At 38.6% G+C, this 12356-nt stretch overlaps 1 non-coding gene across 1 annotated transcript; it reads right to left on the bottom strand.

Annotated features, from left to right (window-relative positions):
- Positions 1 to 8821: 8821 nt before the first annotated feature.
- TRNAS-GCU (transfer RNA serine (anticodon GCU)) lies at positions 8822 to 8903 on the bottom strand. Its single transcript has one exon. It is a non-coding gene; the product is annotated as a tRNA-Ser (tRNA).
- Between the last annotated feature and the right edge of the window lie 3453 nt (positions 8904 to 12356).

The following is a 12356-nucleotide window of genomic DNA, read 5'->3' as shown; positions in this document are numbered from 1 at the left end:
AGATTGAGGTAACTAGCTGGTATGTGGTTAGCTTCAAGTGTAAAAATATTTGTGTCCCGTACAAATCTTCACTAACCCACCATGTAAGAGGTTTCAGTAAGCAAGTGGGCAAGCTGATCTGCCCTATGGATGTCAGCAACTGTTTTTTCAGCTCAGTGTTTGATCAAGGAACTTTTGAACATGGTGACCATGACTACCATGATAAAGGATGTGCATAGCCTCAAAAAAAAAAAAAAAAAAAGGCTTTCTTTCACTAAAGCTAATCAAGACACCACCACTGTTGAGCTACAACCAATCCGAAACCCTAGATATGGTATAACATCACAGTGGGAACAGCCAGTCACCTAATGGCAAGTTGACTACATTGGACTCTCTATGACAGAGAGAACAAAATCTTACTTCAAAGCAATAGACACTTGTGTTGGATTTGGGTTGGCTTTCTGTGCCTACCCTGCTTCTGTCTGTACTGACTTGATGAAAGCTCTACGCACACCAGCCCCAAATTAGTTGGGCATTAAAATGAAATGATTTTTCCCTCAATCTCTAATATTAATTGGGTGCTTGTGAATCCTTTCCTGTCCTTTAATGATGCCTTGACAGATCCCATAGCTTTCTGGTCAATTTTATGTATTAAAGGTCTCATCCAATTTGTTTCTAATTTAAAATTGTATTATCTATTGAATAAGTTATAGAGCCACAGATTCAAAATACAAAAAGTACAAAAGGGAATACACTGAAACATCTCCCTTTGACTTTTCTCTTCTGTTGAGCTTGACAATGGTATTGCAGTTCTGTAGGCAAATGTCCTTATTTTTTAAGATATTGTTTTTGGCTGCACTGTGTGGCATGCAGGGTCTTATTTCCCCAACCAGGGATTCAACCTGTGCCCCCTGCATTGAGAGCACAGAGTCCTAACCATTGGACCACCAGGGAAGTCCCAGAAAATGTCCTTATTTTTTAGAGATGGGAACTGAAATGTTCAAGGGTGGTATGTCATGATGTCTATAATTTGCTATCAAATACTTCAGCAGAGAGTATGTGAGAGAGAGTGCAAATATGGCAAAATGAATACTTATAAATGTAGGTGAGTATATGGTGTTCGTTACACATAAACCTTTGGGAGTAACTGTGTTTCAGAATTCAGATTTTTTAAGACTATAAAAAAAAAAATCCCAGTTCAGTTCACTTCGAGATTTGCCTCAGATGAGTTTTAGTGCCAAATTCATGGGGGAAAAAAGAGTTTTCAGAATTTTATAGAGTTTGGAACTGTGGATAAGGGATCCTGGATATGTACTAGTCTCCCTCTTTCCCTCCCCCCCCATCTATTTAAACATTTTCAAATTTAAGAACTATTTAATAAAAATTTCCATCCTACTCCTACCCCCCGGTCACTTAATTTCATCCCCTAGAAACAGCCAAAACCTTTGATTTCTTCTGTAGGTTTTCAGAGATATTTTATACATATAGAAGCAAATATTTATTTATAATTTATCTCCATTATTTTACACAAATAGTAGAATATTATGCATACAGCTCCCTATTTTGCTTGTTTAATTTAATAATATATCTTGGAGTTTTTCCCAGAGCCATAGACATAGATTTACCTCTTTATTTTTGACAGTTGTATAATATTTCATGATATAGATTTTTTTAGGCAGTCCTCTATGGATGAGCAACTAGGTTATTTCCAATTATTTTCTATTTATAAACCATACTAAATTAAATAGTTTCATACATACATCATCTTACCCATGTATGAGTATATCTCTAGGGCAAATTCCGAGATGTAGAATTTCTGAGTCAAAGAATATATGCAGTTATGAATATAGACTACTAAATTGCCCTCAAAAGTATTAATAGTTATGAAAATTTGCAGCTCTCTAATAATATCTGAAAGTGATACCACCCCCAATCTTCATCAAACTTTTTGATCTTTGTCAAAATAAGAAAAAATGGTATATTATTGTAGTATTAATTAGCATTTCTTTAAATATGAACAAAATTGAATAAATTAATATTCATGTACATTTTCTTTCTGTGAAGTTTTTGTTCATACCCTTTCCCTTTTTCCTTTTGTGATGGTCTTTATACTGATTGGCATGATCATTTTATATTAGGGAAATTAGCCCGTTGTGGTAATTTGGAATTTTTCCACTCTAGTTTATGGTCATTTTAGTTACACAGAAATTTTAAATTTTTAAGTAAATTTACTAATACTTTATGTTTCCTGTGATTTCATGAAAGGCCTCCCTTGTGCCAAGACTATAAAGGAAAATTCTCATGTGGTTTCTTCTAGGAATTTTATGGTTTTATTTTTTTCCTTTTTAAATTTTTGAACCACCTAGAAACTATTCAGTTGTAAAATGTGAGGTGTGGATTACACTTAACTTTTTTTAGATGTCTACCCAGATGTCCCAGTACCATTTACTGAATAATCTATCTTTTCTCCACTGACTTGAAATGCCATTTTTATCAAATTCTTAAATATTTGTGCCTACTCTTGGATTTTCTATCCTGTTCATACTACAATGTTTTATTCATTATAGCTTGTAATATGTTTTAAAACCCAAAAGGTCTGTGTCTTTTTTGCTATTCTTTTCTGAATTTTCCTGACTACTAATGCTTGTTTACTTTTCACATAAACTTTAGAAGCTGTTTATCCAGTCTGAAAACAAAATTCTATGTTAATTTTTATTGGTATTATACTAAACACCTAGACTAACATGTAGAGAAAATTGATATGCCTTCTTCTCCATATCTTGATTCAGTCAACAATATTTAAAGTTTTCTTACTATTGATCTTGTAATTTGCTCTTAAATTTATTTCTCAACAAAACAAAAAGACAACATACTGAATGAGAGAAAGCATTTGCAAATGATATGACTGATAATGGGTTAATACCCAAAATGTATAAACAGCTCATACAACTCAATATCAAAAAACAAACAAACAACCTGATTTAAAAATGAGCAGAAGACCAGAATAGACATTTTTCCAAAGAAGACATACAGATAGCCAACAGGCACATGAAAATATGCTCAACATCTCTAATCATCAGAGAAATGCAAATCAAAACCACAATGAAATATCACCTCACACCTGTCAGAATGACAATCATCAAAAAGTCTGTAAATAACAAATGTTGGAGAGGACGTGGAGAAAGGGGAACCCTCATGCACTGTTGGTGGGAATGTACATTGGTGCAGCCACTATGAAAAACAGTATGGAGGTTCCTCAAAAAAATAAAAATAGAACTACCATATGATCTAGGAATTCCATTCCTGGGTATGTGTCCAAAGAAAATGAAAACATTAATTCAAAAATATACATGCACACCAATGTTCATAGCAGCATTATTTATAATAGCCACGATGTGAAAGCAATCTAAGTGTCAATCAACAGATGAATGGATAAAGAAGATGTGGTATATATACACAATGGAATATTATATTATATTTAAATTTATAATATTATCACTTATATGTGGAATCTTAAAAAAAAACAAATGAATAAACAAAACAGAAGAAAGTTTATTTCTCAACGTTTTATCTCTTTTGTTGCTATTGTAAGTCGGGGTCTTTCATGTTTGTGTGTGTGTGTGTGAAGGCAATTGATTTCTCGTTTATTTTTATAAATATATTTAATTTTATAAACAAATCCTTGGATACCTTCATATAACTTTAACTCTTTCTTTCAAATTCATTTATTTCTCTTGTTAAATGCATTGTCTAGTTCCTCCAGAACAATATAAAATAATAGCAGTGAGAATGGACATTTTTCTAACATGTTGCTAGCTTCAAAGAGAAGGCATAAAATGTTTCCTCTGAAAAGCAGGATGATGTTGATGTAAGTGAGATATGTTTATCACGTTAAGTAAGGAACTATCTATTCTTTTTATTTAAAATTTTTAATATATCAAAATGGATGTTAACATAATAAAATGCCATCCCCACATCTATTAAATGCATATATGCTGTTTCTCCTTAGATATGCTAATATGGTGAATTGTGTTTAAAGCTCTGAAAATTTTAAACAATGTTCATGCTCATCTCCATTTTGCCATAGTAAATGATTTACTCTAACGTGCTGCTGGATTCTGCTCCTATCTTATTTAGGATTCAGCATAAATAAGAATAAGAATATGTGGTTTTCTTATTGGTAATCAGTTTTGGTTTCAAGATCATTATTTGGACTGTTCTCCATCCCCCCACATCCCCCCCACCCCCGCCTTCCAAGACCGAAAATTCTCTTCTTTATCTATATTCTGGAACAGTTTTAAATGCATTAGAATTATCTGTTCTGTAACTAGTTTATTAAAATTCACCTGTGAAACTTATGTCTGATATTTTTTCGGGGGTAGTTTGTTGACAACTTTATGTCTTCAACTGTAACTGGTCTGCTCGGATTTTCTATTTCTTCTAAAGTTGTTTCGGTATATTATATTTTCTAGAAATACATATACATTGCAACCAGGTTCTTAAAACTATTCTGCATAGCGTTGATTAGGGTAGTACCTTTTAGTTTTACCTGCATTTGCGGTTACGAACATTCCGGCCACCGCAGGCTGTGCCCGGCGACCGAGAGCGTTTCAGGAACTCACGCCAGAGAGAACCGCGAACCTCAGGATTGAAACTGGAGCGGGAGGGGGCACCGCATCGCCGCATAACACACCATTTCGACCGGGGCGCTCTTCCAGCCAGGGTATTTGAAGACTCGCGGGAACTGGAGGTGCAAGAGAATGAAGAAACCAAAGAATTGGACTTGGAGCAAAAAAGTGGACTGAGAGAGCGGAAGGCGGAGGCCGGGGGATTCCTCTGGGTCAGTGGGAGCTCAGGAGCCGCCAGTTCCGCCGCAGCCGAGGCCGCTAGTTCATTTCACTTAAACATCACCGTAAACACCGCCCGGTAACTGTCCTGCTGTGTAACGGTTAGCATTATGGGCTTTGAATCTGATGATCGGAGTTCATATCTCGATGCGACCTTTGGGTCTAGTTTTGCATTTGCCTCTCGGGTAAGTGACTTGAAGGAGCTCATTTCTCCCCTTTTTTTGAATAACACTCCTTTCCGACGTAATGATACATTCGTTCAGCTTCAAGGAGTGAGAGTTATATTTCAAAGCGAAGGAGTTCTCAAGCCATCATTTAATGCCTCTTTCTGAGATTCTCAAGTGGGCTGAGCCCTGGAGAGGTCAGAAATGGGCATTTTCTCTTGGAAGTTTACAAACCCTCGGGAGCCGGTGGGAAGGGCGGGAGAGTGACATTTCCTGAGATGGAGACGCCCTCTGGCCTCTGAATCGTCGAGGAAGGTAACCCTCCCTGCCGCCCGCCCTGCCCTGAAGGCCGCTCACGGACGCGCAGCCACCAACTAGGTTTGCCACATTTGTATGTAAAAAATTGTTCGTTCTTTATCTGAAATTCAAATTAACTGGGAGTTGTTTTACCCGGCAACCCTACCGCCGACCTCCAGCGGGGGGCGCTTTCTTCGCTGCTGGGCGTCCGCAGGAGGAGACCTGGCAATTCGCCTGGATAATTCACGCGAGTTGGCCTTCTGTTCTGCCTTCCTCACCACCCACCCCGACCCCAACCCTAGCCTGGAAAGGCCTCAAAACCCAGCAGCAGGCAGAGAACGCGAGAGCGCAAGTTCCCTCTGCGGGCCGTTCTCCCGCGCCTCGTCTCTTAGGCCCCTTGGATTGGGGTGAAAAGGAGGAAACCTCGGCCTCCTTCCTCTCCAAAGTCTCCTGAACAATCAAAGTCGAAGCAACCGGGGAGTAGTTCCTTGAAGCCGAGGCTCAGGAACCTGTCTAGATGAAAAGGAAGAAAACCTACTCCAATTGAAAAAGAAAAATGTGAAGCTGCTGTTATCGGGCTGGGAGGACAGATACAGGTAATGCCAGCTGCAAAGTAAACAGGAAACAATGTTTTCCCCAAGATCATGCAGCAGCTGTAAAATGCCACTACGGCCCCCTCTTTGAGTGATAACTGCCTTCTTACGACGCCCCAGACCCGGTCGGCTACGTCCACGTATTACTGGGATACCTAAAACAGCCCTCTCTTCATGACAATACCCAATCCCTAGCTAATCCGCGCTTCTTATAATCCCGCTTCAGAAATAGCCACCAACCCAGACCCGCTCCCCTTAGAGCCTCTTCAGAGTCGTCTAAAGTAACTCAATTATTAATAAACGAGGTTTCTCTCATTTCTCTTGTTGAGAGGTATTTCCCGGTTACCTTGGAGTATCCTGTCGCTGCATTAATTCATTACACTGATTTTGTCAGGTTTGCTCCTGGTGGTCTCTGGCTGGTGTCTTTACACCACATTAGCTTGCTCTGTGGGTCCTAGCTCTGTGGGCAGAGTAGGGGTTAGAACGATTAATCCTGGTAGAGCAGGGAAAAATCAAGATAGACACTCATGTTGATGTTGGAATGATGGGAGAAATGTGCATCCTGGGGAGAAAAGATATTACCAAGATGGACAGAAACTAGGTTAACCATGTTTTGAAATAAAACAAAACAAAACTAGAGTTTCAAACTTTAGCATAAATCAGGATTATCCTAAGAGCTTGTTCAAGCACAAATTGTTGGGCCCCAGCCCTGGAGTTTGTACTTCTAACAAGTTTCCAAGTGATGATAATGCTGTTACTTGGGAGAACTGCACTTTAGAGAACGACTGAACTAGAGTAATCTCATCAGTTGCATATGATCTAATGCCTCGAATCCAGTGATCCAATTTCAGATCTCTGATTTAGACATTTAAAATTTTCATTCTAATAAAACAATCAAATGAGTTCTACCATAAAACCACACAGAGGCTCAATCTCACCAATACCCCAAATCCATTAAATCTTGAATCTTTAATCAGTTCAGTCTATAAACTGCCACTGATTATCCAGAAAGTCTGTAATAAACCAAAGTCACCAAGCTTATGAGAAATCAGGATTCCTATTTCCTTCCACTGTGGGTGTTTGTGCTTCCATTTAGATGATCTGTGACGATGCTAGTTGAAATAATAATCCCTCTTACAGGGCTGCAGAAGCAGGTGTGGTCTGGTCTCCTTTCTACTTACTTGGTTGGGGGTGCAAATCAGTACAATCCTTATGGAGGAAATGTGGCAACATCTTACAAATGAATACACCCTAGAACACAGCTTATCTCCTTCTAGACATTTATATTACAGCTATAGACACATGCAAAATTTTGTATATATTCAGATATAGATATATTTACCTTTTTTGAATAAGTAGCATTATACACATTGTCTTGCACTATGCTTTTTTTCATTTAACAATATATCTTGGTTACATGCACCCCTATGTTCAAAGCAGCACTATTCACAATAGCCAAGACATGGAAACAACCTAAATGTCCATCGACAGATGAATAGATAAAGAAGATGTGGTACATATACACAATGAATATTGCTCAGCCATAAAAAAGAATGAAATAATGCCATTTGCAGCAACATGGATGGAACTAGAGATTATCATACTAAGTGAAGTAAGTCAGAAAGAGAAAGACAAATACCATATGATATCACTTATATGTGGAATCTAAAATATGACACAAATGAACTTATCTATGAAACAGAAATGGGCTCACAGACATAGAGAACAGACTTGTGGTTGCCAAGGGGAGGGGTGGTTGGGGAGGGAAGGATTGGGAGTTTGGGGGTAACAGATGCAAACTATTATATATAGAATGGATGACAACAAGGTCCTACTGTATAGCACAGGGAACTATATTTCAAATCCCGTGATAAATCACAATGGAAAAGAACATACATATATAAAGAATGTGTGTGTGTGTATATATATATATATATATATATATATATATATATATTATATATCTGAATCACTTTGCTCTACAGCAGAAATTAACACAATATTGTAAATCAACTATACTTCAATTAAAAAATAATATATCTTGGAGAGCTTAATATTATACGTGCATTTTTTGTTTCTGGAATGACACATGAAGGCCAGTATTGGTGACAAAACTTTGGTGTGTAGATTTTTATAGTTTTTGAATCATGTGAATGTAGTACTTACTCCAAAATGGCAATAAATAAATTAAAAAATGAAGAAATACATTATTCTTTTTTTTTCCTCCCAAGGTCTAATATGGAAGTCACATGTAGAAACTACACGTTACTAACATTTTTGGGGGGCGGGGTTGTGCATCGCGCGCGGCATGCGGGCGGGATCTTACTTCCCCTACCAGGGATCAAACCCCTGCCCCCTGCAGGGGAAGTGCAGTCTTAACCGCTGGACCATCAGGGGAGTCCTATATTTTTATTACCTTTTCTCAAGAAGAAATATTTAGCCCTAACTGAGAATGTTGTATAGCGTGTACTTTTTAGTTTTGTCATATCTCTAAGAGATACATACTCTTCCTTGTCAAAGACTGGGATCCTTAGACAAGAATGGTTGCTTTTAAAGTTAAAAGATAATAGACAAAAATTGCATAGAGATAAAATCAGCCCGATAATGCCTTAAATAACCCATAATTTTGTGTACATTACTCTATAGACAATTTTATCAGCGCCTCTAAATTTATTAGGCAATGTTTTTCTATGGTCCTCAATTAATTCTTCAATTATTTCCTCAATGGGGAATCCCTGCTAAGCAAAACTTGTAATGGAATGAACATTTTGTGGGAGAATGAAACATGAATCAAGCATATCAGTTAACAAAGTTCACAGCCAGGAAAATGCTACTGAGGAAGCGGAGAACAGGGGGGATTAGAAGGAATTACTCAACTGCGTGATGAGTAAAGAATTAACTCACCAAAAAAGAACATTTGCTCTTCATATGCGCAGCACACCGACGAGGATGGGATTCGAACCCACGCGTGCAGAGCACAATGGATTAGCAGTCCATCGCCTTAACCACTCGGCCACCTCGTCACACACGAGACTTTTTTTATTCAACTTCTTCCTGCAGTACTTCCAGGCGTTTTATAGCAATGCATCTAATCGCTCTTTTCCTGGATTAATCGTCACAACCACAGTGTGAGTCAGGTGTCAAAGTGTATTTCACAGCCACCACAAAACTGATGCACAACACTTGGAGTGGTGAATTTACCTGGCAAATACCTGATAACAGGTGGAACCAGGCCTGACACACGTTGTTGGACACAAGCCAACCCTGGCTGGCCGACTCAGCTCTGCGTGCCGGGGAGACACACACCCGGACGTTCACAGGGTCCCTCCGCCGCTGCATTCTGCATTCGACGGACTGATTTCCCCACCTCCTGATCAGAAATCCCCGGATTCCCGTTTTCTGAGTGGTACAAGAATCCCGGCTCTGCGATTCCTTTCCATTTGCTTTTGTGATACGCCCGCCAGCCTGGAGACGCCCTCATTTGTCTTTTGTTATCCACTTTAGGACGTGGCATTGATCAGTCTATGAAAAATCAGCAACGCATGAGAACGTGTTTTGGAAAAATGTAGACAAGAGAAAGAGCCCCAGTGGGAAGATACTTGTATCATAGCGCAAGAGCGGCTTAGCTTGACTACTATTAACGCTGGGAAGGGCCGGTGGGGCGGGTAATCCCTGATGCAGGAGGCAGGGTGCAGGTGCTGGTTGTGGCTCTTTCCTAAGCCCCACTAGGGAGGCCGGACTGAGTAACCCCTAACGTCCCCTGCAGCTCTGACAACCTCTGTGATAAAATAACCATCAAGAATCCCGGGGGCCCAGGTTCGATCCCTGGTGGGGGAAATAAGATCCCACAAGCCGCACGGCGCGGCAAAAAAACAAAAACAAAAAACCTCTTCCACTCGTGAGAGTTTGTGTACTTTTAAATATTTAGTGCAGAATTTTGGAGGTTGAATTGTTCTTTTCTACAAAAATGTTGTTGCCTTTTTCCTCTCTACGAAATCTCTTAGCTCTGTTCTCAGCTTTGTTGGGAGCGACTCTTCTCTCTCACCCCAGTTCACCGAATTTCAAAATATCTTCGATCAGCACAAAACCTTTAGAGGTACTTCATCCGCAATACTGAATGAAACAATATTTGTTCCTTTGAGTATTGTTACACTTTGAGTCATCCGCTACCACTCACACTTACCTTTCAGAGACTCAAAGGCAAGCTCATTTCACACCAGTGACTTCAGAACTGTTCCTAGTGGAAGCCTCGAGCGGGGGCGGGGGGGGGGGGGGAGAGGGGCGGGGGTGGGTTTCTGCAGTTAACTAAGAGCTTCGGTGAAGTTTGACTTAGACCACTCTCCCTACAGCAAGAGGGCAGGGAATGTATTTGTTTTGGTCTTAATACACCAGTGTCCGTGTAAGCAAACGATAACTATTGTTAACAGATTTAATACCAAATCTAAGCCTTAGAATTAAGGCTCCTAGAAAGGATATTTTCAATTAATTAAAACTTTTGGGTTAATAATACTATTTTTTAAAAAACCATAAGGTTACGATGAGTATTAAATTAGTTAACATCAGTGAAATGCTTAGAAAATTGTCTTGCACGTGGATGGATCTAGAGACTGTCATACAGAGTGAAGTAAGTCAGAAAGAGAAAAACAAATATCGTATATTAACGCATATATGTAGAACCTAGAAAAATGGTACAGATGAACCGGTCTGAAGGGCAGAAATAGAGACACAGATGTAGAGAACAAACGTTTGGACACCAAGGGGGGAAAGCGGCGGGGGGTGGGGGGGGTGGGGGGGAGGTGGGGGGGGCGGGCGGGGGGTGTGATGAACTGGGAGATTGGGATTGACATATATACAGTGATGTGTATAAAATGGATGACTAATAAGAACCTGCTGTATAAAAAAATAAATAAAATTCAAAAATTCAAAAAAAAGATTAAAAAAATTGTCTTGCAAATAGTAATTGCTGTGTAAATCATTTGATATTATGGTAGTTGTTTTTATTATTAACAAAATAAATAAGACACTAATAATTAATTACCTGAAATTGTATTCAACACGAAAAGAAAACCCAGTAGGGGGAAAAAACAAGACAAAACAAAAAACAAACAAACCAACCCATGTATGGTCGGAATTCCGTGGCGGTCCAGTGGTTAGGACTCGGCGCTTTCACTGCCATGGCCAGGGTCCCATCCCGCAAGCCGCGGCGCGGCAAAACAAACAAACAAACAAACAAACAAAACCCAAAACACTTATGGTCAATTCACAAAAGAAAATCAAATGGTTAATAAATGTAACTGAGGATGCTCCACCTAACTCATGTAAGGACGTGCCATTTAAAGCAATAATATATCATTCTCCTTCTCCTACTCCCACTTTAGATTTCTGAAATATTGTCCATGCGAGCGTAAATCGGCCCAATCAGACTGAAGGACAATTGCATAAGAACTATTAAAATTTATGAAGTTCATATCCTTCCTTTCTTCTTTCCCTCCCTTCCTCCCTCCCTCCCTCCCTTCCTGAAACCCAATAGTCAACCTACTAGCAGAGAATTATGCTGGAGAAATGCCAACACTAGTGTGAAAAGTATGTATACACACACATTATATATATACAGTGGAGCACTACTTTTTAGTTAAACCATTAAAAACTATCCAATGTCCACCAAATGTAATATTGAGTTAAATAACTTATGATTAAGCTAAACGTTAGAGCAGTATGTGTTCATTAATAAGACTAATACATAACTACATGTAGTAACTTACAAATAAATATTTTCCCACTGTTAAGTTTTTTTTTAAAGGCAAGTTGCAGAACAGTATGTATAGTATTTTTGTTTATTTTAGACGATAGACTGAGAGAGTAGATATTTAATATCAGTGAAGGCCATTTAGCTTTAACCTCAATTTTATGAAGCCCCCAAACTTAGACTTTTCATGTTGTCTTCAAAGGAGTATTATGTATGTATGTGTATATCTATACACATATTATATAAACAATTGTTTGTTTCTTTTTTGAGTTAACTGAAGGGTCTTAAACATATCTCAATATCTTCAAACCTTATTTGGCATTTCTTTATTTTTTATATACTGGTAATGAAGATGACATGAACCTTTTGCAAATTCTGGAAGGCTCTGATTGATATAAAACTAAAATATCTTGAAGGATGTATACAAATTGTAAACAGCTAGTATCGAAACTTTAAACTTTTCTATGTTAAAACATTTTTCAAGATTTTTTTCTTTACCACGAGTACATGTTATTTAGTAATTTACTTTTTTAAGTAAAGAAAAATTTAAACAAGTTTTTTTTAAAGACAGGAGAGTGGTGAACAGAGCCAAATCCTACTCATAAATGGAGATATTAATTAAGAAATGACCACTAGGGACTTCCCTGGTGGTGCAGTGGTTAAGAATCCGCCTGCTAGTGCAGGGGACACGGGTTCGAGCCCTGGTCCGGGAAGATCCCATATGCCGTGG

The sequence above is a fragment of the Balaenoptera ricei genome, chromosome 11 (genome assembly GCF_028023285.1).
Source record: "Balaenoptera ricei isolate mBalRic1 chromosome 11, mBalRic1.hap2, whole genome shotgun sequence".
NCBI classification, from domain to species: domain Eukaryota; kingdom Metazoa; phylum Chordata; class Mammalia; order Artiodactyla; family Balaenopteridae; genus Balaenoptera; species Balaenoptera ricei.
This window is presented reverse-complemented; position numbering and strand designations above follow the sequence as displayed.